The sequence below is a fragment of the Terrapene carolina genome, unplaced genomic scaffold, assembly GCF_002925995.2.
Source record: "Terrapene carolina triunguis isolate 2854851 unplaced genomic scaffold, T_m_triunguis-2.0 Scaffold613, whole genome shotgun sequence".
NCBI lineage: Eukaryota > Metazoa > Chordata > Testudines > Emydidae > Terrapene > Terrapene triunguis.
The window spans coordinates 6,322,469-6,349,626 of NW_020664964.1; positions in this window are offsets into that span (position 1 = coordinate 6,322,469).

Sequence of the window (27,158 nt, forward strand, 5' to 3'; positions counted from 1 at the left end):
GGGATGGAGCAATTTTACTCTAAACTAAATGATCTGATTGACCCCCCATGAAGACAAATTGATTAGCCTATGTGACTTTAATGTTTATGTTGGCCATGATGAGTCTACATGGTATGGGATACTTGGCAAACATGGCATCAGCAAGATGAACAATGGCAGCTTATTTTTGCTGAGGAGGACATGTATTGAGCACCAATTATTTATCACAAACACTGTCTTCTGGCTGTCTGACAAATACAAAACAACCTGTTGCACCCTCCTTCACGTCATTGGCATCTGATTGACTATGTATTGATCTGACAGAGGGACTTGCGAAATGTGCGTATAACACAGGTATTAAATGGAGCTGATTGCTAGACTGACCACCATCTTGTTCAGTCAAAGCTTTCCCTTTTTATTTGGCCAAACATGCATAAAGACCAGTCAGTTAAGCATCTAAATGTTGCCCAGCTGAAAGACCCAGCAACTGCCAAACCATTTTTAACACAGCTAACTACCATTTTGGAAACTCTTCCAATGATCAGTGATGACATATCTGCTGAATGGGTATCCCTGCATGATACAAGCAGTTAATTTATCTTGGCAATGTGTTAAACATGAAGCGACAATCGATCATGAAGTGGATGCGTGAATTAAGAAAGCAAGTGTCACATATGTTTGCCTTTATCAGTGAATCTGGAAGCAAGACAGAATCTGTTTACAGACAAAAATCAAAATGTATAATGCTGTTGTCCTCACAACAATGCTCTATGGGTGTGAAACATGAACCTATTATCAATGACACATTAAAAAGCTTGATATTACCTGTGATGGCTGCTAGGCATCAAGTGGCAGGATTAGGTGTCCAACACGGAAGTTTTGGAGAAATTTGATTGTCAGTATTGAGGCTCCCCAATTGATTTTCACACCTACTTAAATGGACTGGTTATGTAATTTGTATGCCTGTGCTGCGTGTTTGGATTTAATAAGTAATGATGGCAACTAACTAACTCAGTTGAAGTTTTATTTAAGTAAAACAATCAAGCAATACTTAATACAGCACAAAGGAAACATATGTACCAAATCTGAGACTGGAGAAGTGCGGCAGCCTACTTGAGTTCACTTCTAACTCTGTAAAAGTCACCTCTTATGTGCTGTTCAGAACCAAGAAAACTCCTCTCTCATGCTTGATCTTATTTTGAATCAATAAGTCAATGATATTTATAACTAATTTATCATTACTAGGACCATCTGTGATCACAATTAACTCTTAATACTTTGACATTAATCTGTACAGTAATGTTTTGCTGATACATTGATTATAGACCCACCTGCTATACCATGTTTCTTGTCCATTTTGTCAATTACTAAGTTTTTCAATTACAGAGCATTATGAACATCCATTATCATTTACACCATTTTGTCCATTACCACATACATCTATAACAACAGGCTTCTCTTTATATACTATGTGTATTCACAGAAAAGAGACAAAAAACAAAACTGTTGACCATGGAATTGTTTTCATGATATCTGGTTTGCATAATTGATAAGCTAAAAACAGTGGTTCAACCATTCACTATTTTATCAGTTACAAAAGATATCTATCAAAATATATCTGTCATTATGACAGAAATAATCAACTAAAGTAATTCCTGATAAGCTAAAAGCAGCTTTCCATAGATTTTTGTTTTATTAATTTCAGAAAACACCTGTCTCATATCAGTTACAAATAGTTCTTTCCTGGACATCTGGACATTTCCCGGAGTTTAGAGTCAAGAGTCAAGAGTTTAGAGTAAAAAAGGACACACAATCCATTATTTAATAATATGCAATGGTCCAGCTAAACTTTAGCTTATTGATAACACACTAGGGTCAGCTAAAGTTTAGAGTAAAAATACAGTGCATAATAAAGTACAGGCCTACTAGGACAAAGACATTCATATATCCAAAACAAAATCCTCGTAACATTAGAGTTTAGCCAACACCTTTGGATAACACAGAAAAGATTCTGGGATGTTTGGCCAAGAAACCATTAAAGTTTACTATAAAAAGAATAATAAAAAATTAATATTTAATAACACTTCAGACATCTATCAAAACACATACTATATTCTGAATTAAATTCAGGCAACCATAAGCATAAAGGGCAGATGAAACACTTCGAAGATACTCTGAAACTAAACAAGACAAATATTTCGGACTCAATCTTCAAGCAAATGGCAGCTGACTGCATCACAGGGCGCCATGCTCTATGGGTGGGCTTCTGTGACGGGGTGCACTAACTTCCTGTGAGCTCCTCTGTCAGTTGGGTGTGAACCTGCAATCTTCCTCTCTCTGCTCTTGGCATCCCCTGTCAGCTGTTAACAACGTCAGGGTTGTCTTCAACCTCTGGCTAAGTCACACATACTCTGAAACTAATGAACCCATTCTGGGGTAACAAAGGTCCAGCAAGGACTACCACTTGCTGTGCCCTTATTGGTGTCTGCAGCCCTGTCTCTGGGCTTAGTTCTTAGCCCCTTCTGGGCTTACTTTAAGTCTGTCCCTGCCCTGTTCAAAAACAGTGTCCCCAGGACTTTCTCCCTGGAGACTCTGCCTTTAGCAGTTCTATGGTGTCCCATCTCTCCAGCTAACTTCACAACCCTTCCAGGGTAACTATGTTCAATGAATGGTTGGCCCTCTTCAGGGTCTTCAGCCCCATCCCTGGACCTGTTTAAACTCCCAGCCCCTCCTTTCTTGGGCTTTTAATCACCTCCTTAGGGCTTAAGCATCTTCTTCCATGGCTGGTGGGTGGACCCGGGCCCACTCACTACTCTGGGTCCCAAACCAGGGACCATACAAATAGCTGCTTCCTTTAATAATTACTACTGCTATTCCCTGGGTGACTTCCCATGTAGCACCTTCTGCTTCACTCTTACCTCAGGGTCCTCTGTCTGTTCCCCACCTGTAACAGGCCTCTCCCAGGCCTCCTTGCCTGGAAAGTCCCTCTGTCTTATCCCTCCAGGTCCCCACTAGCAACTGATCTGCTCAGGCTCTGCAGCTCCTTTTAATTGAACCTGATGGGCTTTGATTCGCTACTTCCCTGCAGCCTTTCTAGGCAGGCCTGGAGGACCCATCTTTACTGATCCTGGGTCTCCTGGATCCAAGGTCAGTGTTGCTAACTCTCACTATTTTATCTTGACTTGTGATATTCTTTGTTTTAACACCCAGCTCTTGAAGTCCTGTGATTACAAAAGAAATTCTGCTTTCATAGGAAACCAAGTTTCTAGCCCTCTGGGTTGCAGAGAAAAGCTTGAAAACATGACCTCAGTGCTAATGGCTCAAAAAGAAGACAAATATAAAGAATCCTAGTTTTATTTTATTTAGAAAAACAATATTTTTAAGCCAATCTAATAATTTTGGGCTGCCTGACTCAATATTTCAACATTTGGAGTAGGGAGTACTGCCAGCTAGTACTCTAACAACTGGATTACTCTTTTCCATATTGTCAGCACAGTCCATACTCAGCACAGTATGAAACTTTCCTGGTGAACAAAACTCAACAGAGCAGCAACTGTGCTGTGAAAGGTGGCTCTGCTGCCAGAGCCTTGATTGTCAGTGAAGATAAGCAGAAAAGAGAAGCCAGTCCCTCCTGCCAGCCAGACATCTGGTTAGCTAGAGCTGTCAAGACCCTTCCCTCACTTCCTGCTGTAAGCTGTCCTGGAATGACGAGCAGGAAGAAGTTAAATATAGTAAAAATCCTAAATGAATCAAACAGTACCATAGAATCTCTATAGATAGAAATTCTATGCTTGACTATAGCAGTAGGAATATGCTACTGACCTCCTGACTAGAATGGTGATTGTGATATGCTCAGGGAGAATAGAGAGGCTACAAAAACAGACAACCTAATAATAATGGAGGATTTCAACTATCCCCATATTGATTGGGAACGTGTCACCTCAGGATGGGATGTAAAGATAAAATTTCTAGACACCATTAATGACTGCTTCTTGGAACAGCTAGTCATGGAACCCACAAGGGGAGAAAACATTCTTGATTTAGGCATAAGGGGCACAAAGGATCTGGTCCAAGAGATGAATGTAGCTGACCTGCTCAGTAATAGTGATCATAATGTAAGTAAATTTAACATTGTTTTAAGGAGGAAAATACAAAGAAACCAACCACAGTAGCATTTAACTTTAAAAAGGAGAACTACACAAAAATTAGGAAGTCAGCTAAATGGGAATGAAAAAGAACAGTCATAAGAGTGAAATGCCTGCAAAGTGAATGGAAACTTGTTAAAAACACATTAATTGAGGCTCAAACTCTATGTATTCCCCCAAATAAAAATAGTAAGAGGACCAAAAAAGTCACCTTGGCTAAACCAAGTAAAAGACATGGTTAGAAACAAAAAGACATCTTTAAAAAATTGAAAGTCAATTCCTACTGAGGAAAATAGAAAGGAACATAAATTCTGGGTAGTCAAGTGTAAAAGTAGGCAGGCCAAGAAACATTTGAAGAACAACTAGCAAAAGACACAAAAACTAACAACACAAATATATTTTAATTATGTCAGAAGCAGGAAACCTGCAAAACAATCACTGGGACCACTAGACGATTAAGGTACTAGAGAAACTCTAAAGCAAGACAAGGCAGAGAAACTAAATGAATTCTTTCAATTGGTCTTCACTGCAGAGGATATGAGGGAGATTCCCACATTGAGGTGACAAATCTGAGGAACTGTCCCAGACTGAGGTGTTGACAGAGGAGGTTTTGGAACAAATTGATAAATTAAACAGCAATAAGTCACCAGTACCAGGTGATATTCACCCAAGAGTTCTGAAGGAAAGCAAATATGAAAGTGCAGAACTACTAACTGTGGTTTGTAATCGATCGCTTAAATCAGCCTCTGTACCAGATGACTGGTGAACAGCTAATGTAACACAGAATTTTAAAAAAGGGTCCAGAAGCAATCCTGGCAATTACAGACCAGTAAGCCTAACTTCAGTACCAGGCAAATTGGTTGAAACTATAGTAAAGAACAGAATTATCAGACACATAGATTAATATGATTGTGATGGGTTGTCACCCCTGGGGTGCAGTCTGGAAGCCATGGGAACCACTTCGCTCTTCTAATCACCCAGCTGAGCTGGCCCTTTTTCACACTCCTTGGTGGGAGACACAGCCACCCTCACCCAGCCCTGTTATCACCCAACATGACAGCAGCTGGCGCCACTTACCCAAATTGAGCTACCTAAGTGCAAACAGCAGACACCAGTCAATTTCCCAGCTCTCCAGGCTTGCACCCCCGCTAGAGTATAAACCCAAAATTATACCGTCTTGCACTGCACAGGGATCTGTACAATGTAAGATCATAAATAGTTTGCTCTCCCCTCGATATAGGAAAGATATGCAACAAGTCTGTGTTAACCAAGCTGAGATTTTTCCCCAGATACTTCACTCAAAGGCACACTGGTTTAGATAAAGCAAAAAATAAGTTTATTAACTCCAAAAGATTTTAAGTGATTATAAGTGATAGCAAACAGATCAAAGTGCATTACCTAGCAAATAAACAAAACTGCAAACTAAGCCTAAAATACTAGATTGTTAATTCATATCCAATCTATTTCTCACGTTGGCTGATGATACAAGTAGTCCACCAGGTTTCCATACACAGGCTAGAAATCCATTTAGCCTGGGACCAGCACTTCCCCCAGTTCAGTCTTTGTTCCTCAGGTGTTTCCAGGAGTTCTCTTGTGTGTGGAGGGAGGCCCTTAGATGATGTCACACCCCACCTTATATAGCTAACATATGGCAGGAACCCGTTGTTCCAAACTCGGTTCCCCACCCCACCCCCAGTTTGTAGAAAAATACAGGTACACAAAATGGAGTCCACTATCATGTGGTCTGGTCACATGCCCTTGCTGCGTCATAACAGCCATTACTTACAGGGTGGCTGAAACACTACAGGAAGGCTAAACTTGTCCATTGCCCATTGTCTGTGGATAAGCCATTAGCACTATCTGGCTTCTTCATTGTTGTACCTGAAAGGCTAGCTGTGGGTGTTTTCCAGAGTAAGCACATTTGAAATACAGGTACCTAGTCAACATTCATAACTTCAAATACAAAAATGATACATGCACACAAATAGGATAATCATATGCAGCAAATCATAACTTTTCCATTGACATCTTACATGACCCATCTTGTACAAAGTGCATCATAATTATGCCATAATCATATCATAATAATATCACTGACAAATATGGGGTGTAGTGTCACAATGATATGTTGGGGAAGAGTCATCATAATTTTTGTAAAGGGAAATCATGCCTAACCACTCTATTAGAATTCTTTGAGGGGGTCAACAAACATGTGGACAAGAGTGATCCAGTGTATATAGTGTTCTTGACTTTCAGAAAGCCTTTGACAAGGTCCCTCACCAAAGGCTCTTAAGCAAAGTAAGCAGTCATGGGATAAGAGAGAGGGTCCTCTCATGAATCAGTAATTGGTTATAGGATAGGAAACAAAGAGTAGGAATAAATTGTCAGTTTTAGCAGTGGAGAGAGGTAAATAGTGGTGTCCCCCAAGGATCTCTACTGGGACCAGTGCTGTTCATCATATTCATAAATGATCTGGCAAAAAGGGATAGACAGTGAGATGGCAAAGTTTGCAGATGATACAAAATTACTCAAGATAGTTAAGTCCAAAGCTGACTGTGAAAAGTTACAAAGGGATCTCACTAAACTAGTGACTGGGTATGAAATTCAATGTTGATATGTAAAAAAAAGTATAGTCATTGGAAAACATAATCCCAACTATACACACAAAATGATGGGGTCTTAATTAGCTGTTACCAGTCAAGAAAGAAATCCTGGATTCATTATGGATTGTTCTCTGAAAATGTCCACTCTATGTACAGTAGCAGTCAGAAAAGCTAACAGAATGTTAGGAACCATTAGGAAAGGGATAGATAATAAGACAGAAAATATCATAATGCCACTATATAAATCCACAATACGCCCACATCTTGAATACTGCATGCAGTTCTGGTCACCCCATCTCAAAAGAGTTGTTTTAGAATTAGAAAAGGCACAGAGAAGGGCAACAAAAATAATTAGGAGTATGGAATAGCTTCCATATGATGAGAGATTAAAAACACTGGGACTATTCAGATTGGAAAAGAGAGACTAAGGTGGGATATGATAAGAGACCTATAAAATCATGAATGGTGTGGAGAAAGTGAATAAGAAAGTGTTATTTATCTTTTCATATAACAGAAGAATCAGGGATGACCAAATGAAATTAATAGGCAGCAGGTTTAAAATAAACAAAAGGAAGTACTTCTTCACACAACACACAGTCAACCTGTGGAATTAGTTGCCAGGGGATGTTGTGAAGGCCAAAAGTATAACTGGGTTCAAAAAAGAATTGGAGAAATTCATGGAGGATAGGTCCATCAATGGCTATTAGTCAAGATAATGAGGGATGTAACCCCATGCTCTGGATGTTACCAGGTGCTAGGACTGGACGATAGGGGATGGATCGCTCAATAATTTTATTCATTCCCTTTGAGGTATCTGGCCCAGCCACTGTGGAAAGTTAGGATACTGGGCTAAATGGATCATTGGTCTGACCCAGTATGGCCAGTCTTATGTTCTTATGTAGTTCAGAAATATTGCATCAGATTATCCATAAATTGATACCATCAGTGACAAATGGCAATGTGTGCTGACTTGTTCTTTGAATCACCTATCTCTTCTCACCAGCATCACCTATATCTTGCCTGGGTTCAGCTTCAGTCAGATGCTCTTCATTGATGTGCTAATTTTTCATAGGCAATGGAATAGCTGGAAGTTGGTGTTTTGTGCACGTTTTGTGAAGAAAATATAAAAGTTGTATGTTTTCTACATGCCACTAATATTTCAGCCTATTAAATAGTCTTCAGCCAAAACCTCTGAGTTAGAAAAGTCCGTTTGAGGGGGAGTTCACAGCAGTGGAAAGTGGACACAAACTTACCACTGCTGGAGATTGAATCTGGCCCCTAGAAAAGTGAAAACCTGAAAATATGAGTGGAGGAGAAAACAGAACTTTAAAACGTGGTAGCACTCATTAATAATTAACTATTTCAAACACACATCAGGGATGACAGTGAAGGAGAAATCAAAATGGATTGCACAGTATGCTCTCCAGCTGCTTATAACAGCCAGTGGCATAATATGAACAATTACAAAGAGGCTCACTACTACCCAGAAAAAAAATATTTACAAACAAATACACAAAGGAGGCTTGAGCAACTTTACATTTGATGCTGGAAAGATAATCATATTGGAAATATTACAATTCATTGATGAATACAATAATGTACATTTATAAGTTTTCTGTTCTTTTAAAAAATATTAGTGAAGTGCATCTGATCATCCAGCTAGGAATATGTAACTTTAATTTCAGTGCTGCTTCATTTTTCCAAGAAATCAGTACAGTGGTAAGAAATTTGTGACCAATGTGTTCATATTAAAAGCTATTTTAGGAGCTGTAGGCAAGGGAGAAACTTTGACCTTCCTTCCTTTTTTTCCATGTCACTTGTATTAGTCTGTGAATAGTTAGTGTTTTGGTTGAGGCACTATGTACTGAAGATGCCAACCCCTACTACTGTTAATTTTGCTTTTTTCCAATATCCTCTTATCACATTCTGTTTTTAACACTTCTGCTGCTTCAGTTGGGTTTCAGACATTTACTTTCATACTCATTTTTGAAGTGTAGTGACACTGTTTGCTATATTTAGGATGTCACTATAGATAAATGATAATCTTGTATACATGTGCATTTGAACTGATAGAAAATGAGTAACTGACTTCAAATTCTCCCAAGTCAGGGGTGTGGCTTGTACTTGCAATTCTAGACACAGAATTGTGTCTATAAAATATTAGGTGAAAACTAAAAGGGAATCCAATCTTGCCCATCAGAATGCCACATTTGCTACCACAGTAATCTATATTCCTTCTGGTGCAATCACATGACACATTCATACTTCATTTGCAAAGAAGAAAATGATGCAGAAACAGAATGTAGCTGTGCAAGATTTAATTATGGTTCCAATTCTCTGTTGCATCAAGTTTTGACTTGAGTTGCTGATTCATTGACTAAAGTGTTAACTTTTTATATATTTTTATATATTTTTAAGTTATAGTTAAGTTGATTGGATAAACTGTTTGCTAGAAACTCAGTGAAAAGTCAGGTATCCACTTATTGATGAGCAAATTCTGATTTTGGGGAAGACCTCCTACTGGGATAATGAGTGCTAGCCAGTCAGCATCCCTCTTTCCCAGCTGAGAGGGTGCCAGAGACTCCCAGGGGGAGGAGCTACCTATTTTCCCTTAGCAAGTGTCTCCCTCCCTTGCTACAGGGACTGTCCCCTTTTCACTGCTGGCCTCATCAGTTTTCCCCACCTGTTGCTGGTGGGTGGCATTTTGGGGTGCCACAGGCTATATGCTGTTACGTCTGGTGTGCTTGGGAGGCCTACCCCACAGTACACAAAAATCTGCTATTCATACTCCATGCACAGCTACACGGGTTTTTCTGCAATAATGCAGCATCAGCACAGAACATTAGTAGAGTTGGTCAAATTTTTTGACATGAAAAGATTTTTTTGTTGTAGCATTGACTTTTTTTGTTGGTAAATGAAAAGTTTCAATAACGATTTGAATAATGTTTTTGATTTTTTTAAAGCTATCAATTTTTTAAATGGGTTGGTTACAAATATTTCAAAATGAAAATAACTGACTTGATTTGCATAAATAGGTTTCATTGTTCAACTCATTAGCAGAAGCAAGAATGGCTATCAGTTGTTATTTCACAAAGCATAGTGAACTCAATAGATACTAGAATGAGGCAATGAGGATTTTGAGATGAGCCATGATGACATGGGACAAATGACAAGAATAAAAGTAGGTTCCTTGAGGGCTGAACAATGGGGGATAAGCAGGAAATGATGAGGATGAGAAGATAGAAGGCTCATGCAATGAAAAGAGAAAAGTCACTGAGGGATTGTCTACACTTAAAACACTGCAATGGCACAGCTGCACTGCTCCAGCTGTGCTGCTGAAGCACTTCAGTGAAGACACTACCTACTCTGATAGAAAGGCTTCTCCCTTCAGCATAGGTATTCTACCTCCCTAAAAGGCAGTAGTGCTGTCTACACCATGGATTAGGTTGGTTTAACTTGGTCTCTTGGGATGTGGATTTTTCATACCACTGAGCAATATACTTATATCAATCCAATTTCCTAGTGTAGATCAGTACTGAGAAAAGCCTCAGTGGGTGTGTGAGAAGTTTTGTTCTCTTAGGTGTGAGGTGCTAGGTAAGGGTAGAACTTTGTGATTATTCTCTGTAATGACTGTAAAAAGGGCAGGAATCATTCCTTGTGTTTGTCCCCTTGCCCTGGGTATTACCTTGGCATGGCAGCTGGAATGCTTGCTCTTTATTTTCTCCATGAAATAATGATAGAATCTAAGAAATATAGGACTGGAAGGGACTACACAAGGTCATCTGAGGCAGCATTAAATATGCCTTGACCATTCCAGGCAGGTGTTTGCATCACCTGTTCTTAAAACCTCCAACGACAGGGATTCCACAAACTCCCTCGCTAACCTCTTCCAGTACTTTATTATCCTTGAAGTTAGAAAGTTTTCCAAATATCTAACATAAATCTGCCTTGGTGCAAATTAAGCCAATTAATTCTTGGACATGGAGAACAATTGATCATGGTCCTCTTTAAAACAACCTTTTACATATTTGAAGACTGTTATGTCCAGCCCCAGCCTTCTCTTCAATTCTTTCTTTCCTCTTAGGTCATGTTTTCGTTGCTTTTCTCTGGACTCTCCAATTTGTCCATATCTTTCTTAAAGTGTGGCTCCCCAAACTGATCACAGTACTCCAGCTGAGTCCTCACCAGTTCCAAGTAGAGCAGAACAGATACCTTCCGTGTCTTACACATGACATTACTGTTAGTACACCCCAGAATGATATTAGCCTTTTCACAACTGCATCACATTGCTGACTCATTCAATTTGTGTTCCACTGTAATCCCCAGCTCCTTTTCTACAGTACCACTGCCTAGCCAATTATTACCCATTTTGTATTTGTGCATTTGATTTTTCCTTCCTAAGAGTAGTACTTTGAACTTATCTTTATTGAATTTTATCTTACTGTTTGCAGACTGTCTCCAATTTATTTAGATCATTTTGAATTCTAATCCTGTCCTCCAAAAGAGCTTGCAACTCCTCCTAGCCTGGTATCATCCACATATTTTGTAAGTGTAGCTTTACTCCATAATCCAAGTTGTTAATTAAGATATTGAATAGTACCAGATCCAGGACAGACCCCTGCAGGACCCCTCTTGATACAACCTCCCATTTTGATAATGAACTGTTGATTACAAGTCTTTGAGTAGTCAACCAGTCATTCACTCACCTTATAGTGATGTAGATAAGAATTCAGTGGTCCTCTCCATCCTTTGTGGAATGGAAATTAATAGAACTGGTCAAAAGACTTTGAATGAAGAGGTGTTTTTGTTTTTCTTCCCCCAACAAAAATGGCCTTTTACAACAATGGAAAAATTCACATACAAAAAACCCTGTTGACTTTTTCCATTTTTTTTTTTCAAAAGATTTAATGACATTTGAAATCAATAGCCAATAGAGCTAAGGTAAATAAGGAGCTTCTTAAAAAAAAATCAAACAGGAGTTATTTGGGGGAAGTTCTATGGCCTGTGTTATACAGGAGGTCAAACTAGATAATCATAGTGATCCCTTCAGGCTTTTGAATCTAGAAATGTATATTAGGAACAAAAGGAATCCTAACAATGGTGTTGGTCCATTACTAGATGGAAATGGTAAAATATCAATCATAATTTAAAAAAAAGACAGAAATGTACAATAAATATTTTGGTGTGTATTTGGGAAGAAGCCAGATGATCTATTTATATTAGATGATGATGAAGAAGAAATATTTCCATTTCAATAATATCTCAGGAGGATGTTAAATAGCAGCTGCTAACGTTAGACATTTTGAAATCAGCAGATCTGGATAAGTTGCATCTGAGTTTTAGAAGGGCTAGTCCAGAAGCTCTCTGAACCATTAATGTTTATTTTGAATCATTCTTGGAACAGTGGGGAAGTTAAAGAAGGCTGGAAGAAAGCTAATGTTGTGCCAATATTTTTAAAAGGGTAAACTAGGCGACCTGGGTTATTATACGCCTGTCAGTCTGACATTGATCCCAGACAAAATATTGAAGCAGCAGATACGGGACTTGATCAATAAAGAATTACAGGAGGGTAATACAGTTAATGCCAAACCAACAGGTTTATGGTAAATAGATCCTGTCACACTAACTTGATACCTTTATCAATCAAACTTGTAATCACATCATAAAAAGGTATCAGTGCTGATGTAATATACTTTAGATATGTCCTTACTTATGACGGTGTGTGAGCACAAACACTGCATGTCCAGCTGGCATAGGTATAAATAGCAGTGTAGACAGTGAGGCACTGCTTAAGCAAGCAGAGTACATACATACCAGAACCTTAGAGTATATACCCGACACAGCTCTCTAAACACCCTAGCAGCGCCTCCCATGTCTACACTGCTATTTTTAGTGATACAGTGTCCCCCCGCCTCATTGCTATTGGACTTTTCCCCCACCACAATGAAAGGCCTCAGCAGTGGGTAAAGTTTCTGGCAGGGGGAAAGCGGTGTGGAGGAGGCAGTAGGGAAAGATTCTGGCAGCTCCCCGCTACCAGAAATTTTTCCTGCTGTACCTCCCCTGCCAGGGCTTTTCACTGTGAATGTGAATTACAATGGGAATGCACCTCCCTTTCATTGTGGCATGTAGCTACACATAATCTACATGGCACCACAAGTGTAGACAAGGCCTTGGACTTCTGTAAGGCATTTGACTTGGTACCACACAGCATTTTGATTAATTTTATATCTTTCTAGTATTTTAATGTGGCACACATTAAATGGATTAAAAACTGGCTAACTGATTGGTAATTATAAATGGGGAATCATCATCAAATGGGAGTGTTTCTAGTGGGGGTCCCACATTAATCAGTTCTTTGCCCTGTGAAGGAATAGGCCTGGCAGGCCTCCCTTATGTCAAGCAAGATGACGGCCAAGGCCCGAACGCAGGCCCTCCAGCAGGGGCTCGGTTTAACAGCCCTTACAGGGGCCTTTATAGGTTAAGGCCTGAACAAGACTAAGCTACACAGTCTCCTGCCAAATTCGGTTAAGGGTTATGACCAGAGGAGGGAGAGAGAAGGAGTAGTGCGGAAGGCCTCAGTAACATAATAACCGCTTGTTTATGAAATGTAATAACCGCTTGTATGAAGAAATTGCTTCTAGCAAAAGGCCAACTTCTCCTGTGATTCCAGCTAACTGCAAAGCTAGCCAATCATATATCTTCTTTAGGCGTCCTGTAATAAACCCCTATGCCCTAAAACAGTAAAACCCCGGAAAAATAATATGCACCCTGCCGAGAATACACCCCAACTGGTGCGAAGTACTGCCCATATCGGAAACCACCAAGAAGCCCACTACTCAATATGCACCCAATTCTCGGAAAATTGATAAGGAAGGTACCAGGCAAGGGGGACGGACCCCAACTCTTATTTCAAGTAAATGACGTATAATTTGTACTATGTTTGCGGTTTGTAAGAATAAAAGGCAGCCTGCGCGCTGTGCTTGGGGATGGTAGTTTTCGGACTGCTACCCCAACGCGTTGGTATGTATTGCAATAAACTGGTCTCAGGCTTGAGTCTGTGAACTAAAATCTATGCATGGGTGACTTTTTCCACGACAGCCCTATGATATTTAACATTTTCACTAAAGACTTGGAAGAGAACTGTGTGATATAATGTACTTTGCCTTCATAGAATATCAGGGTTGGAAGGGACCTCAGGAGGTCATCTAGTCCAACCCCCTGCTCAAAGCAGAACCAACCCCCAACTAAATCATCCCAGCCAGAGCTTTGTCAAGCCTGACCTTAAAAACCTCTAAGAAAGGAGATTCTGCCATCTCCTTAGGTAACTCATTCCACTGCTTCACCACCCTCCTAGTGAAAATGTTTTTCCTAATATCCAACCTAAACCTCCCCCACCATTACTCCTTGTTCTGTCATCTGCTACTTCTGAGAACAGTCTACATCCATCCTCTTTGGAACCCCCTTTCAGGTAGTTGAACGCAGCTATCAAATCCCCCCTCATTCTTCTCTTCTGCAGACTAAACAATCCCAATTCCCTCAGCCTCTCCTCATAAGTCATGTGCTCCAGCCCCCTAATCATTTTTGTTGCCCTCCATTGGACTCTTTCAAATTTTTACACATCCTTCTTATAGTGTGGGGCCCAAAACTGGACACAGTACTCCAGATGAGGCCTCACCAATGTCGAATAGAGGGGACTGATCACGTCTCTCGATCTGCTGGCAATGCCCCTACTTATACAGCCCAAAATGCCATTAGCCTTCTTGGCAACAAGGGCACACTGTCAACTCATATCCAGCTTCTCATCCACTGTAACCCCTAGGTCCTTTTCTGCAGAACTGCTGCCTAGCCATTCGGACCCTAGTCTGTAGAAGCGCACAGATTCATAGATTCATAGATTCTAGAACTGGAAGGGACCTCGAGAGGTCATCGAGTCCAGTCCCCTGCCCTCATGGCAGGACCAAATACTGTCTAGACCATCCCTGATAGACATTTATCTAACCTACTCTTAAATATCTCCAGAGATGGAGATTCCACAACCTCCCTAGACGATTTATTCCAGTGTTTAACCACCCTGACAGTTAGGAACTTTTTCCTAATGTCCAACCTAAACTTCCCTTTTTTGCTTCTTGTTCTATCCTTAGAGGCTAAGGTGAACAAGTTTTCTCCCTCCTCCTTATGACACCCTCTTAGATACCTGAAAACTGCTATCATGTCCCCTCTCAGTCTTCTCTTCATAGGTCATTTTCTCAAGACCTTTAATCGTTCTTTTTGCTCTTCTCTGGACCCTCTCCAATTTCTCCACATCTTTCTTGAAATGTGGTGCCCAGAACTAGACACAATACTCCAGTTGAGGCCTAACCAGCGCAGAGTAGAGCGGAAGAATGACTTCTCGTGTCTTGCTCACAACACACCTGTTAATACATCCCAGAATCATGTTTGCTTTTTTTGCAACAGCATCACACTGTTGACTCATATTTAGCTTGTGGTCCACTATAACCCCTAGATCCCTTTCTGCCGTACTCCTTCCTAGACAGTCTCTTCCCATTCTGTATGTGTGAAACTGATTTTTCCTTCCTAAGTGGAGCACTTTGCATTTGTCTTTGTTAAACTTCATCCTGTTTACCTCGGACCATTTCTCCAATTTGTCCAGATCATTTTGAATTATGACCCTATCCTCCAAAGCAGTTGCAATCCCTCCCAGTTTGGTATCATCTGCAAACTTAATAAGTGTACTTTCTATGCCAATATCTATGTCGTTAATGAAGATATTGAACAGAGCTGGTCCCAAAACAGACCCCTGCAGAACCCCACTTGTTATGCCTTTCCAGCAGGATTGGGAACCATTAATAACAACTCTCTGAGTACGGTTATCCAGCCAGTTATGCACCCATCTTATAGTAGCCCCATCTAAGTTGTATTTGCCTAGTTTATCGATAAGAATATCATGCGAGACCGTATCAAATGCCCTACTAAAGTCTAGGTATACCACATCCACAGCTTCTCCCTTATCCACAAGACTCGTTATCCTATCAAAGAAAGCTATCAGATTGGTTTGACATGATTTGTTCTTTACAAATCCATGCTGGCTATTCCCTATCACCTTACCACCTTCCAAGTGTTTGCAGATGATTTCCTTAATTACTTGCTCCATTATCTTCCCTGGCACAGAAGTTAAACTAACTGGTCTGTAGTTTCCTGGGTTGTTTTTATTTCCCTTTTTATAGATGGGCACTATATTTGCCCTTTTCCAGTCTTCTGGAATCTCTCCCATCTCCCATGATTTTCCAAAGATAAGAACTAGAGGCTCAGATACCTCCTCTATTAGCTCCTTGAGTATTCTAGGGTGCATTTCATCAGGCCCTGGTGACTTGCAGGCATCTAACTTTTCTAAGTGATTTTTAACTTGTTCTTTTTTTATTTTAAACCTACCCCCTTCCCATTAGCATTCACTATGTTAGGCATTCCTTCAGACTTCTCGGTGAAGACCAAAACAAAGAAGTCATTAAGCATCTCTGCCATTTCTAAGTTTCCTGTTACTGTTTCTCCCTCTTCATTGAACAGTGGGCCTACCCTGTCTTTGGTCTTCCTCTTGCTTCTAATGTATTGATAAAAAGTCTTCTTGTTTCTCTTTATTCCTGTAGCTAGTTTGAGCTCATTTTGTGCCTTTGCCTTTCTAATCTTGCCCCTGCATTCCTGTGTTGTTTGCCTATATTCAGCCTTTGTAATCTGTCCTAGTTTCCATTTTTTATATGACTCCTTTTTATTTTTTAGATCATGCAAGATCTCGTGGTTAAGCCAAGGTGGTCTTTTGCCACATTTTCTATCTTTCCTAACCAGCGGAATAGCTTGCTTTTGGGCCCTTAATAGTGTCCCTTTGAAAAACTGCCAACTCTCCTCAGTTGCTTTTCCCCTCAGTCTTGATTCCCGTGGGACCTTACCTATCAGCTCTCTGAGCTTACCAAAATCTGCCTTCCTGAAATCCATTGTCTCTATTTTGCTGTACTCCCTTCTACCCTTCCTTAGAATTGCAAACTCTACGATTTTATGATCACTTTCACCCAAGCTGCCTTCTACTTTCAAATTTTCAATGAGTTCCTCCCTATTTGTTAAAATCAAGTCTAGAACAGCTTCCCCCCAGTAGCTTTTTAAACCTTCTGAAATAAAAAGTTGTCTGCAATGCAGTCCAAGAATTTGTTGGATAGTCTGTGCCCCGCTGTGTTATTTTCCCAACATATATTTGGATAGTTGAAGTCCCCCATCCACCAAATCTTGGGCTTTGGATGATTTTATTATTTGTTTAAAAAAAGCCTCATCCGCCTCTTCCACCTGGTTAGGTGGCCTGTAGTAGACTCCTAGCATGATATCACACTTGGGTTTTTTTACCCCTTTTAGCCTAACCCAGAGACTCTCAACACTTCCGTCTCCTATGTCCATCTCCACCTCAGTCCAAGTGTGTACATTTTTAATAAATAAGGGAACACCTCCTCCCTTTTTCCCCTGTCTATCCTTCCTGAGCAAGCTGTACCCATCCACACCAACATTCCAATCATGTGTATTATCCCACCAAGTTTCAGTGATGCCAACAATGTCATAGTTGTATTTATTTATTAGCACTTCCAGTTCTTCCTGCTTATTACCCATACTTATCGCATTTGTATATAGGCATCTAAGGTACTGGTTTGATCTTGCCTCCCAGTTTTGCCCTGACCCTCCTTTCTTTCTGCCATTATAGCCCACGCTCCCTCTTGTTTCCGACCCATCTCCCAGGTCTCCATGTTCCCCACTTACCTGTGGGCTTTGCTCACTTGTCCCTGTCTAACCTAGTTTAAAGCCCTCCTCACTAGGTTAGCCAGTCTGTGTCCAAATAGGGTCTTTCCCCTCCTTGAAAGGTGAACGCCATCTCTGCCTAGCAGTCCTTCCTTGAATAGCATCCCATGTTCGAGGAAGCCAAAGCCCTCCTGGCGACACCATCTTCGCAGCCAGGCATTCACCTCCATGATGTATCTGTCTCTGCCTGGGCCCCTACCTTTGACAGGAAGAATCGAAGAGAATACCACCTGCACTCCAAACTCCTTCACCCGTACTCCCAGAGCCCTGTAGTCACTCTTGATCCACTCATGATTCTTCCGTCCTAAGTGCAGGACTCTGCACTTGTCCTTGTTGAACCTCATCAGATTTCTTTTGGCCCAATCCTCTAATTTGTCTAGGTCCCTCTGTATACTATCCCTACCCTCCAGCGTATCTACACGCCTCCCAGTTTAGTGTCATCTGCTAACTTGCGGAGAGTGCAATCCCCGCCATCCTCCAGATCATTAATGAAGATATTGAACAAAACCGGCCCCAGGACCGACCCTTGGGGCACTCTGCTTGATACCAGCTGCCAGCTAGACATGAAGCCATTGATCACAACCCATTGAGCCCGATGATTTAGCCAGCTTTCTATCCACCTTATAGTCCATTCATCCAGCCCATACTTCTTTAACTTGCTGGCAAGAATACTGTGGGAGAGCATATCAACAGCTTTGCTAAAGTCAAGGAATAACACATCCACTGCTTTCCCCTCATCCACAGAGCCAGTTATCTCATCATAGAAGGCAATTAGGTTAGTCAGGCATGACTTGCCCTTGGTGAATCCATGCTGACTGTTCCTGATCACTTTCCTCTCCTCTAAGTGCTTCAGAATTGATTCCTTGAGAACCTGCTCCATGATTTTTCCAGGGACTGAGGTGAGGCTGACTGGCCTGTAGTTTCCTGAATCCTCCTTCTTTTCTTTTTTAAAGATGGGCACTAGATTAGCCTTTTTCCAGTCATCCGGGACCTCCCCCGATTGCCATGAGTTTTCAAAGATAATGGCCAATGGCTCTGCAATCACATCCGCCAACCCCTTTAGCATCCTCGGATGCAGTTCATCCGGTCCCATGGACTTGTGCTCGTCCAGCTTTTCTAAATAGTCCTGAACCACTTCTTTCTCCACTGAGGGCTGGTCATCTCCTCCCCATGCTGTGCTGCCCAGTACAGTAGTCTGGGAGCTGACCTTGTTCGTGAAGACAGAGGCAAATAAAGCATTGAGTACATTAGTTTTTCCCACATCCTCTGTCACTAGGTTGCCTCCCTCATTCAGTAAGGGGCCCAGACTTTCCTTGACTTTCTTCTTGTTGCTAACATACCTGAAGAAACCCTTCTTGTTACTCTTAACATCCCTTGCTAGCTGCAACTCCAAGTGTGATTTGGCCTTCCTGATTTCACTCCTGCATGCCTGAGCAATATTTTTATACTCCTCCCTGGTCATTTGTCCAATCTTCCACTTCTTGTAAGCTTCTTTTTTGTGTTTAAGATCAGCAAGGATTTCACTGTTAAGCCGAGCTGGTCTCCTGCCATATTTTCTATTCTTTCTACACATCGGGATGGTTTGTTCCTGCAACCTCAATAAGGATTCTTTAAAATACAGCCAGCTCTCCTGGACTTCTTTCCCCCTCATGTTATTCTCCCAGGGGATCCTGCCCATCAGTTCCCTGAGGGAGTCAAAGTCTGTTTTCTGAAGTCCAGGGTCCGTATTCTGCTGCTCTCCTTTCTTCCTTGTGTCAGGATCCTGAACTCGACCATCTCATGGTCACTGCCTCCCAGGTTCCCATCCACTTTTGCTTCCCCTACTAATTCTTCCCGGTTTGTAAGCAGCAGGTCAAGAAGAGCTCTGTCCCTAGTTGGTTCCTCCAGCACTTGCACCAGGAAATTGTCCCCTACACTTTCCAAAAACTTCCTGGATTGTCCGTGCACCGCTGTATTGCTCTCCCAGCAGATATCAGGGTGATTGAAGTCTCCCACGAGAACCAGGGCCTGCGATCTAGTAACTTCAGTAAGGCATTTGACCACAATAAACATGACTTACACTAGAAAAAAAATACATATTTTTCTCCTCTTTTCCAGCAGGGGTTTTTGCTGTGCTCATGCAGTTTTGATTAGTTGCCCTACCTGAACGTCATTAATTCCTAGAGATGGTAGTTGTTTTTCCTTTAATTCACAAAAAGTTTCAAAATTTCAAAGTTGTTTCTACCCAGTTTTTGTTTTCCTGGAAATTTTGGTAATTGTTTTTATAAACAATTGTATTGAAACCATTATCAGTGTTTTCCATTTTCATAATGGTTCTGATAACATTTTCAGTAAAACAAGCTAATAGATTCATAATTTATAAGGCCAGAAGTGACACTTGTGATAATTTAATCTTGTTTCCTGCATAACAGAGGCCATAGGACTTCCCTAAATTAATTTCTGTTTAAAATAAAACATATATATTAGAAAAAACATCTAATATTGATTTTAAATTTGCCAGTGATGGAGCATCCATCACAATCCTTGCAAAAACAAGGAGTCCGGTGGCACCTTAAAGACTAAAAGATTTATTTGAGCATAAGCTTTCGTGGGTAAAAACCCCACTTCTTCAGGTTTTTTTACCCACGACAACTTATGCCCAAATAAATCTGTTAGCCTTTCAGGTGCCACCGGACTCCTTGTTGTTTTTGTGGATACAGACTAACACAGCTACCCTCTGATACTTGAATCCTTGCAAAATTGTTCCAGTGCCTAATTATCTTAACTGTTAAACATTCGCACCTTATTTTGAGTCTGAATTGTGTAGCTTCAGTTTCCAGCCACTGGACCTTGTTATATTTTTATCTGCCATACTGAAGAGCCCTCTGTTATCAAACTCCTATAACAGATAGTGATCAAGTCACCCCTTAAGCTTCTATTTAGCGTAACAAACAGATTGTGCTCTTGGAGTCTATCACTATAAGGCATATTTTCCAACCCATTTATCATTCTTGTGGCACTTCTCTGAACCCTCTCCAATTTTTCTATATTTTTCTTGAATTCTGGCTACCAGAACTGGACAGAGTATTCCAGCGGTGGTTGCTCCAGTGCCAGATACAGTGGTAAAATAACCTCTCTACTCCCACTTGAGATTCCATTGATTATATGTTCATACATCCAAGGATTGTGTAAGCCCTTTTGGCTACAGTGTCACAATGAGACCTCATGTTCAGCTGATTATTCACCATGACCCCCAAGTCTTTTTCAGAGCCATTGGTTCTTTCCCTTGACCCAGGGACTCCTGCAGGATCCTTCCTACTCCCTGCAGCTGTCACTTGCAAGTGAACTTCCTGATGGCTGTTATGAAGACCAGGTGATCTCCAAGCTATAAACTGATACCTAGCCTTATAGCACCAGTTAAGAAGTGCTGATTAGTCACAGGTGGCGGCTAAGCCCAGCTCCCATCAAAGGCCACCGCCTCCCTCTCTGACATTAGTTTGTGGTTTGCAGGGTACCGAGAGAGAGGCAGAACTGGTGACCCTGCTAGTGGATTGAATCAAGGGGTTTTGTAGAAGGCAGAGTGAAAAGTCTTACTTTGGAGTACTGTATAATGGGATTCTGTGAACAACAAAGTGTCAATCAGTATGACCCCAAGTGTGTGAGCAAGAACCAGCTAGACATCTCATCTGGTGATCTCTAGCTGTAGTCAATCTCTGACACTTCAAAGAATGGTGGTGAAAAAAACCCAGAGTTCATCTAGCCATTTGTGAATCAGGAGAAAAAAGCTTTCCTGACCTCTGCAGGTAATTGGCTTAAGCCCTGAAGCATGAAATTTGATTAGTCATTTTTTATGCAGAGAGATGCAAGTGTTATGAGCATCTTGAAGATGATGCATCCAATCCTGTTCTCCCCATGAAAGAAGAGGATGAATAGGGGGACCCATAGACTCAAAGGCCATAAAAATATATATTTTTAAACTGAGTATATTTCCAAGTTTTATTGGACCAATGTCTGTTGGTGAGATAGAGAAACAAGCTTTGGAGCCACACAAGAGCTCTTCTTCAGTGCTCTGTGGGGCTCAAAATCTTGTCTCCCTCAGCAACAGAAGTTGGTCCAGAAAACATATTACCTCACCCACCTTATCTGTCTAATATCCTGGGATACCTATGCAAGGAGCCTGGGTAATAAAATGGAGGATCTAGAACAGAGGTGGGCAAACTTTTTGGCCTGAGGGCCACATCAGGAAATAGAAATTGTATGGCAGGCCATGAATGCTCACAAAATTGGGGTTGGGGTGTGGGAGGGGGTGAGGGCTCTGGTTGGGGGGTCTGGGGTGTAGGAGGGTGCTCTGGGCTGGGACTGAGGGGTTTGGAGGGCGGGAGGGGGAGAGAGACTGGCTGCCCCTTCTGGTCTGCCCTCTTTTATATTAGCTTGGCCAGCCCTGGTTGGCTGCCTCCCTCCTCTTCCTGATTGGCTCTCAGCCTCAGCCCCCTCCAAGGGCTGGCTTTTAATCCTTTCTGAGACGGAGCGGGGTGACCGCCCCATTACATAGACATCATACAAACTGATAGTATCCCTTTAGCTGGAATACTGTTTTCAATTTTGGTCTCCATCTCAAGAAATATATAGCAGAAATAAGGTTCAGAGAATAGGAGCAAAATGATAGAACACATGGAAACACTTCCACACAACAACATATTAAAAACATACTTAATTTAGTTAGATTAATGAAAAAGTGACAATCTATATACATAGTTTAATAAATGTTATAAAAAAGGTCAGTTGGGTGCACTTATTTAACTTTTTTCATGATGTAAGCAGAGTCAGGATGAGCTCTACCCTGACATCTGGTGGTGAATTATGGCGAGTGTGGAAAAGAACTCCAGGGGCTGATCTTGTTTGCATAGGCACAGCCACCCACCTGGCATGAGACAACAGCAACTGAAAGTGGTTACTTCGGCTGGTGTGGGATCCCCAGTTTCTCTGTTATTGGGGCAGGAAGAATAAAGTTTTGTTACCCTGATTCTGTCAATCAAGGCCAGTGGAACTGTTGTATGACAGAAGGACTCACCATTAACTAAGTAGCACTCACTTGACAAGGGGCATGGGTTACAAAACCTAGTGAATTGAGAGAGGTTGGGGGTAAGTATTTGTACCTGGTGGTGTGGGCCCCTTTTGTGAGCCTGAAACACCAGTTGTACCTCCTCCTCTCTCCACTGTTGGATGTCAGAGCTAGCTTTGATTCTATTAGGAGTCTAGTTACAGGCTGCTCAGCTGAATTCACTTTGGGTCATAGTGCACCAGCACTGGGGCTCCCCTACTACTAGCTGAAATCACAAAAGAGCTAAAGTTACTAAGAGCTGAGATCACTGAGTGCTGTGTTAACTAGTGGGGGAGCCTGAAGCTATATTGCTAAGCAGCTGGCAGAGCAGTTTGTGGGAACGGCTGGAGGAGCAGCTAGCAGAGCGGAGCCTTGCGGTGACGGTTGGAGCGGCCCAAGGAATGGCGAGCAGAGCGGAGCTGTTTGTGGGGATGGCTGGAGCGGCTCACGGGTCAGTGAGCGGAGCGGAGCAGCTGGTAGAGCAGAGCAGTTCGTGGGACGGCAGGAGCGGCTCACAGGACGGCTGGTGGAAGTGGACTGGCTTGTGGTGAAGGCTGCGGCGGAACCCCACAGAGAGGTGGCCGGTCAGCCTCGGATCACATAAGGTGCCCCTTAACACCTGTGCGCCCCCTTTTGAACTCTGGGGCTGCACTGACCAGGGACAGAGACTTTGGGGGTTGTTGGACTTTTGGGACTTTGGGTGATTTTTGGGTTGCTGGTTTCAAGAACCAATGGGAAAGGACACGGCCCAATTTGCTGGGGTGGGTCTTTGCTCATGGTTTGGTCTATGAACTTTATTTGTGGTCTTTTCCCAATTTAATGCTATGTCGTTTACCTCATGCTATTAAACATTTTCTGCTACACCGAGACTCTGTGCTTGCGAGAGGGGAAGTATTGCCTCTTCGAGGCGCCCAGGGGTGTGTGTAAGATTTTCCCAGGTCACTGGGTGGGGACTCGAGCTCGTTTTGTGTTACGCTGTTGAGAGGGGACCCCTATGTACTGAACCCGGCTGCTATCAACTCGGCCTGGCAGAAGGGTTACAATAATACAAGAAAAGGGGTGGTACATAATTAGCTTTAAAGTAAGCAAATTTTAAACTAATAAAAACTCTTTTCACATGATTCATAATTAACATGTGGAACTCACTGCCACAAGATAGCTTTGAGTGAAAGAGTTTAGCAGAATTCAAAAAGAATTAAACGTTCATATAATTAAAAGGAATGTAGTTATATTAAACAGATATAAATGTACAAGGCCATCAGGCAACAATTAACTGCCTAGAATTAGGAGAACCCTTCCCCATGGCATGACACTGCATATTAGTTCATCATGGAGACATACAACTTCTTCTGAAGCATCTGGTACTGATAAATGTGAGAGACAGGATACTGGATAGATATGTCATTGGTCTGACACAGTTTGGCAAATCCTATGTTCCTATGAAGGTAAATTGAATCTAATATCTTTCTGATCAAAATGCTAATAATATTTTTTCAATCCTAGTGCAGACAAACTTTCTTGCAGAAGTAAGCAAGTAGACAAGCAGATATAAGTGAAGCAATGGAAGGAAAGGTTTTAATATGAATACAATCAGCAGAGGAAATTTTAGGGACTGGTTAAGACAAAAACATAATGGAGGAGTGGACAGAGTTGAGGTAAGCAATACATAGAATAGAAAAATTCCAAGAGTTTCTGTTGTCCCATATCAAAGAATGAAATGCCCAGGGAGTACAACTTTTTACATTACTATCTTAATCAGAAATATATCAGAGCAATCCAGTATATATTATATATAACACAAAACAAATGAACATTTCTTCACAAGTGTTCAACATCTTTCCACAAGCATGGAGACAAATCATTACATTTTATTCTAAGATTTTTTTCCATTAAACCAACAAACCAACAAATAAGTGATTAACTTCTGGTTTGTTTCAGCCCCTTGCACATCTCTTTGTACCTATGTATGCCTCTTGCATTTCCATCAGTACACATTTTAAAGGCTCTTTTTATACTGGCTTTTGTAAAATATACTCTGTGCTGAGGGTTCTAATAGATCATTGTTGATCAAAGTAATCTAAAATCCATTAAAAGTGGTGTCTAAATCCTTGCTGCTTGATGTAATTTCAGATTATACAATCAATATTCCATTCTGGCTACATCTTTCAGTTCAGGTACAGCAAATATGGAGCAACAGATTTGAATGTCAATACAAAATGTTCTTTTCTGATAGACTGATGGCAAGCTGCCCATCCTTCAGAATTGCAGGGATGGCCCTCACTTTAATTCTGTCTCATGAAATTACTACATTCTTCTAAGTTCTAAGCTTGTCATGTTCTAGGGATCTCTGAATAGCTGCAGACTTGTTTTAGCAGCTGCAGCAATCACACAAGGTAATGCACAAAACAGTGGTTGAGACCAGTGGCAGATACTAATAGTAGCAGCCTCTTTCCATTTCTCAAGTCTATTTTAAATTAATAAGAATGTCCCCCTTCTGTTTTTCATCCACACAGAGACCCCCTTTGCATATTAATTTAATGTTAAATTGATGGATTAAATTATACCAAGCTCAAAATCAATTCTGCACGTATTCATTAGACTGGACTAAATCCCTTAGTAAGGATAAAGCACAGAAAATGCATTTAGAGACACTGATAAGTCCAGGTCCATTATATGTCATTTTAAACAAAGAGCAAAAAAAAGCCCCTTTGGAGACGCTCTATCAGCTATTAAACAGAGACGTTGCATGCACAGGGAGATTGATGATTAGCATTTCCATTCTCAAAATGGTTCTCTCTGGGCTGATGATAACAAGTAAATGCCTCTTCATGTCTTTGTCACAGTTCACAGGCAAGCAGATGCCTAGACTGAGCTTCTCTCCTTTGTCTTTCTTCCTGTACAATCAGTTAACAAGTGTAGAAGCAGAGTGCTCCACAATTTGCAGGAATTTCAGAGTTCTTTGATCTTCTGAAGTATCAGATGACATATTTATCTTTTTATTGGCTGTTTCATTTTTGTGGGCCTTTATTTTGTAAGCTGTTACATTACTCACTAGCATGGAAGGTGTCTCACTTGGTAATATGGGATGGACTATCTTTAAGGTGGCTGGCAGCTAGAAGAATCTTAACATTGTGGATATTTTCAAACAAAACCCATGAACCAAACTTTTGGGATATCAAAATTCAAACCTGGGTCAGGACTCAATTTTCAGATCTGACTCCCTGCTCTTAAAATGGTTCCAAATATTCCCTCTCTTTCAGAGCTTCAAATTCTGGGTGCAAATCTAAATTTGCATTCGAGGTCCATATTTACCTTATGTCCAGTCCACTTTTTAAAAGGGCATTATTGTAGCCTCTGAGCCTCCTGGCAGTAACAAATTGTGGGTGCTGTTTTGCAGTTATAGCATATGCTTATTTTCATTGTGTGTGTTGAACCTGAGCAGTTGAGAAAAAAAATCATGAGTTAAAATATAGTTGACTTGCTAATACTGATGGGAAAACCTCAAAAGATATTTAAAGCTATCTGCAGGTTTATAAAATATTGTATATTTTCAGAAATAGTCTATTATTAATAAAATTGACCCCATTTTCCAGAGGCAGACACTCAATAACTTTTTCCATACCAAAAGAGCAGCCACATACTTTCATCCAGAATGCACTTTATTTGATATTTAAAGAAACAACAACAAAAAAATAAAAATCTAGACGAGCACACAGCATATGTGCACACAGTACTCCACAGTAGACTGCATCTGAACTGAACTGCTCGAGGACAGACAGTGAGTGAAGGTAAGTACCAGGATTCCAAAAAGAAATGCAGGCTATACCTCCAGGATGGTGAAAACAGTCTTGGAAAGCAGTGACTCAGAGAAAGACTTAGGGGTTGACAAAGAGTGGCTGGCCCTTTTGGAGGAGATGGCTCTCAGCCCACATGTAACATAGCCAACTTCTCTTCAGGCAGGGAAAATGAAGGTTTTGTGACCCAATCAGGCTTTGGGGTAGATAAGGAAGAGGCCCATGGAGAGCCTTTGGGGATGAAGCAGAGGCCTGAGCCAGAGGAGTGCAGGGTCCGTTGGAGGGGCCTTGGGCATTGGTGGCACCTTGATTGTCTGCAAGTGACACACACAGACACCCAAGGACTGAAATGTTTTAGTCTAACCCAAGTTATTGGGCTCAATACAGCGGTAACAATGAAATTCAATAGCCTGTGATATACAGGAGTCAGACTACATGATGTAATGGTTCCTTCTGGCCTTAACCTCTATGCAACCTAAATCTCCTCACTACCAGTTTTATATCTAATCCCATTTTTCACATTCTTATACCTGCAAATTACATAGGGACAGATTCTTCCCCCACAACCCTTTACTCACATCAAGTAATGTTTCACTGCTTGAGTAGTTCCATTGAAATTAATAGGTCTGCTCATGGAATAAGGTGTTGTTCAGTGTAAAGGTAGTAGAATCTTGCCCTTAGTTTGTCTGAGTCTCAAATTTGAATCTGTAAAATTGTTCTAATAATACTT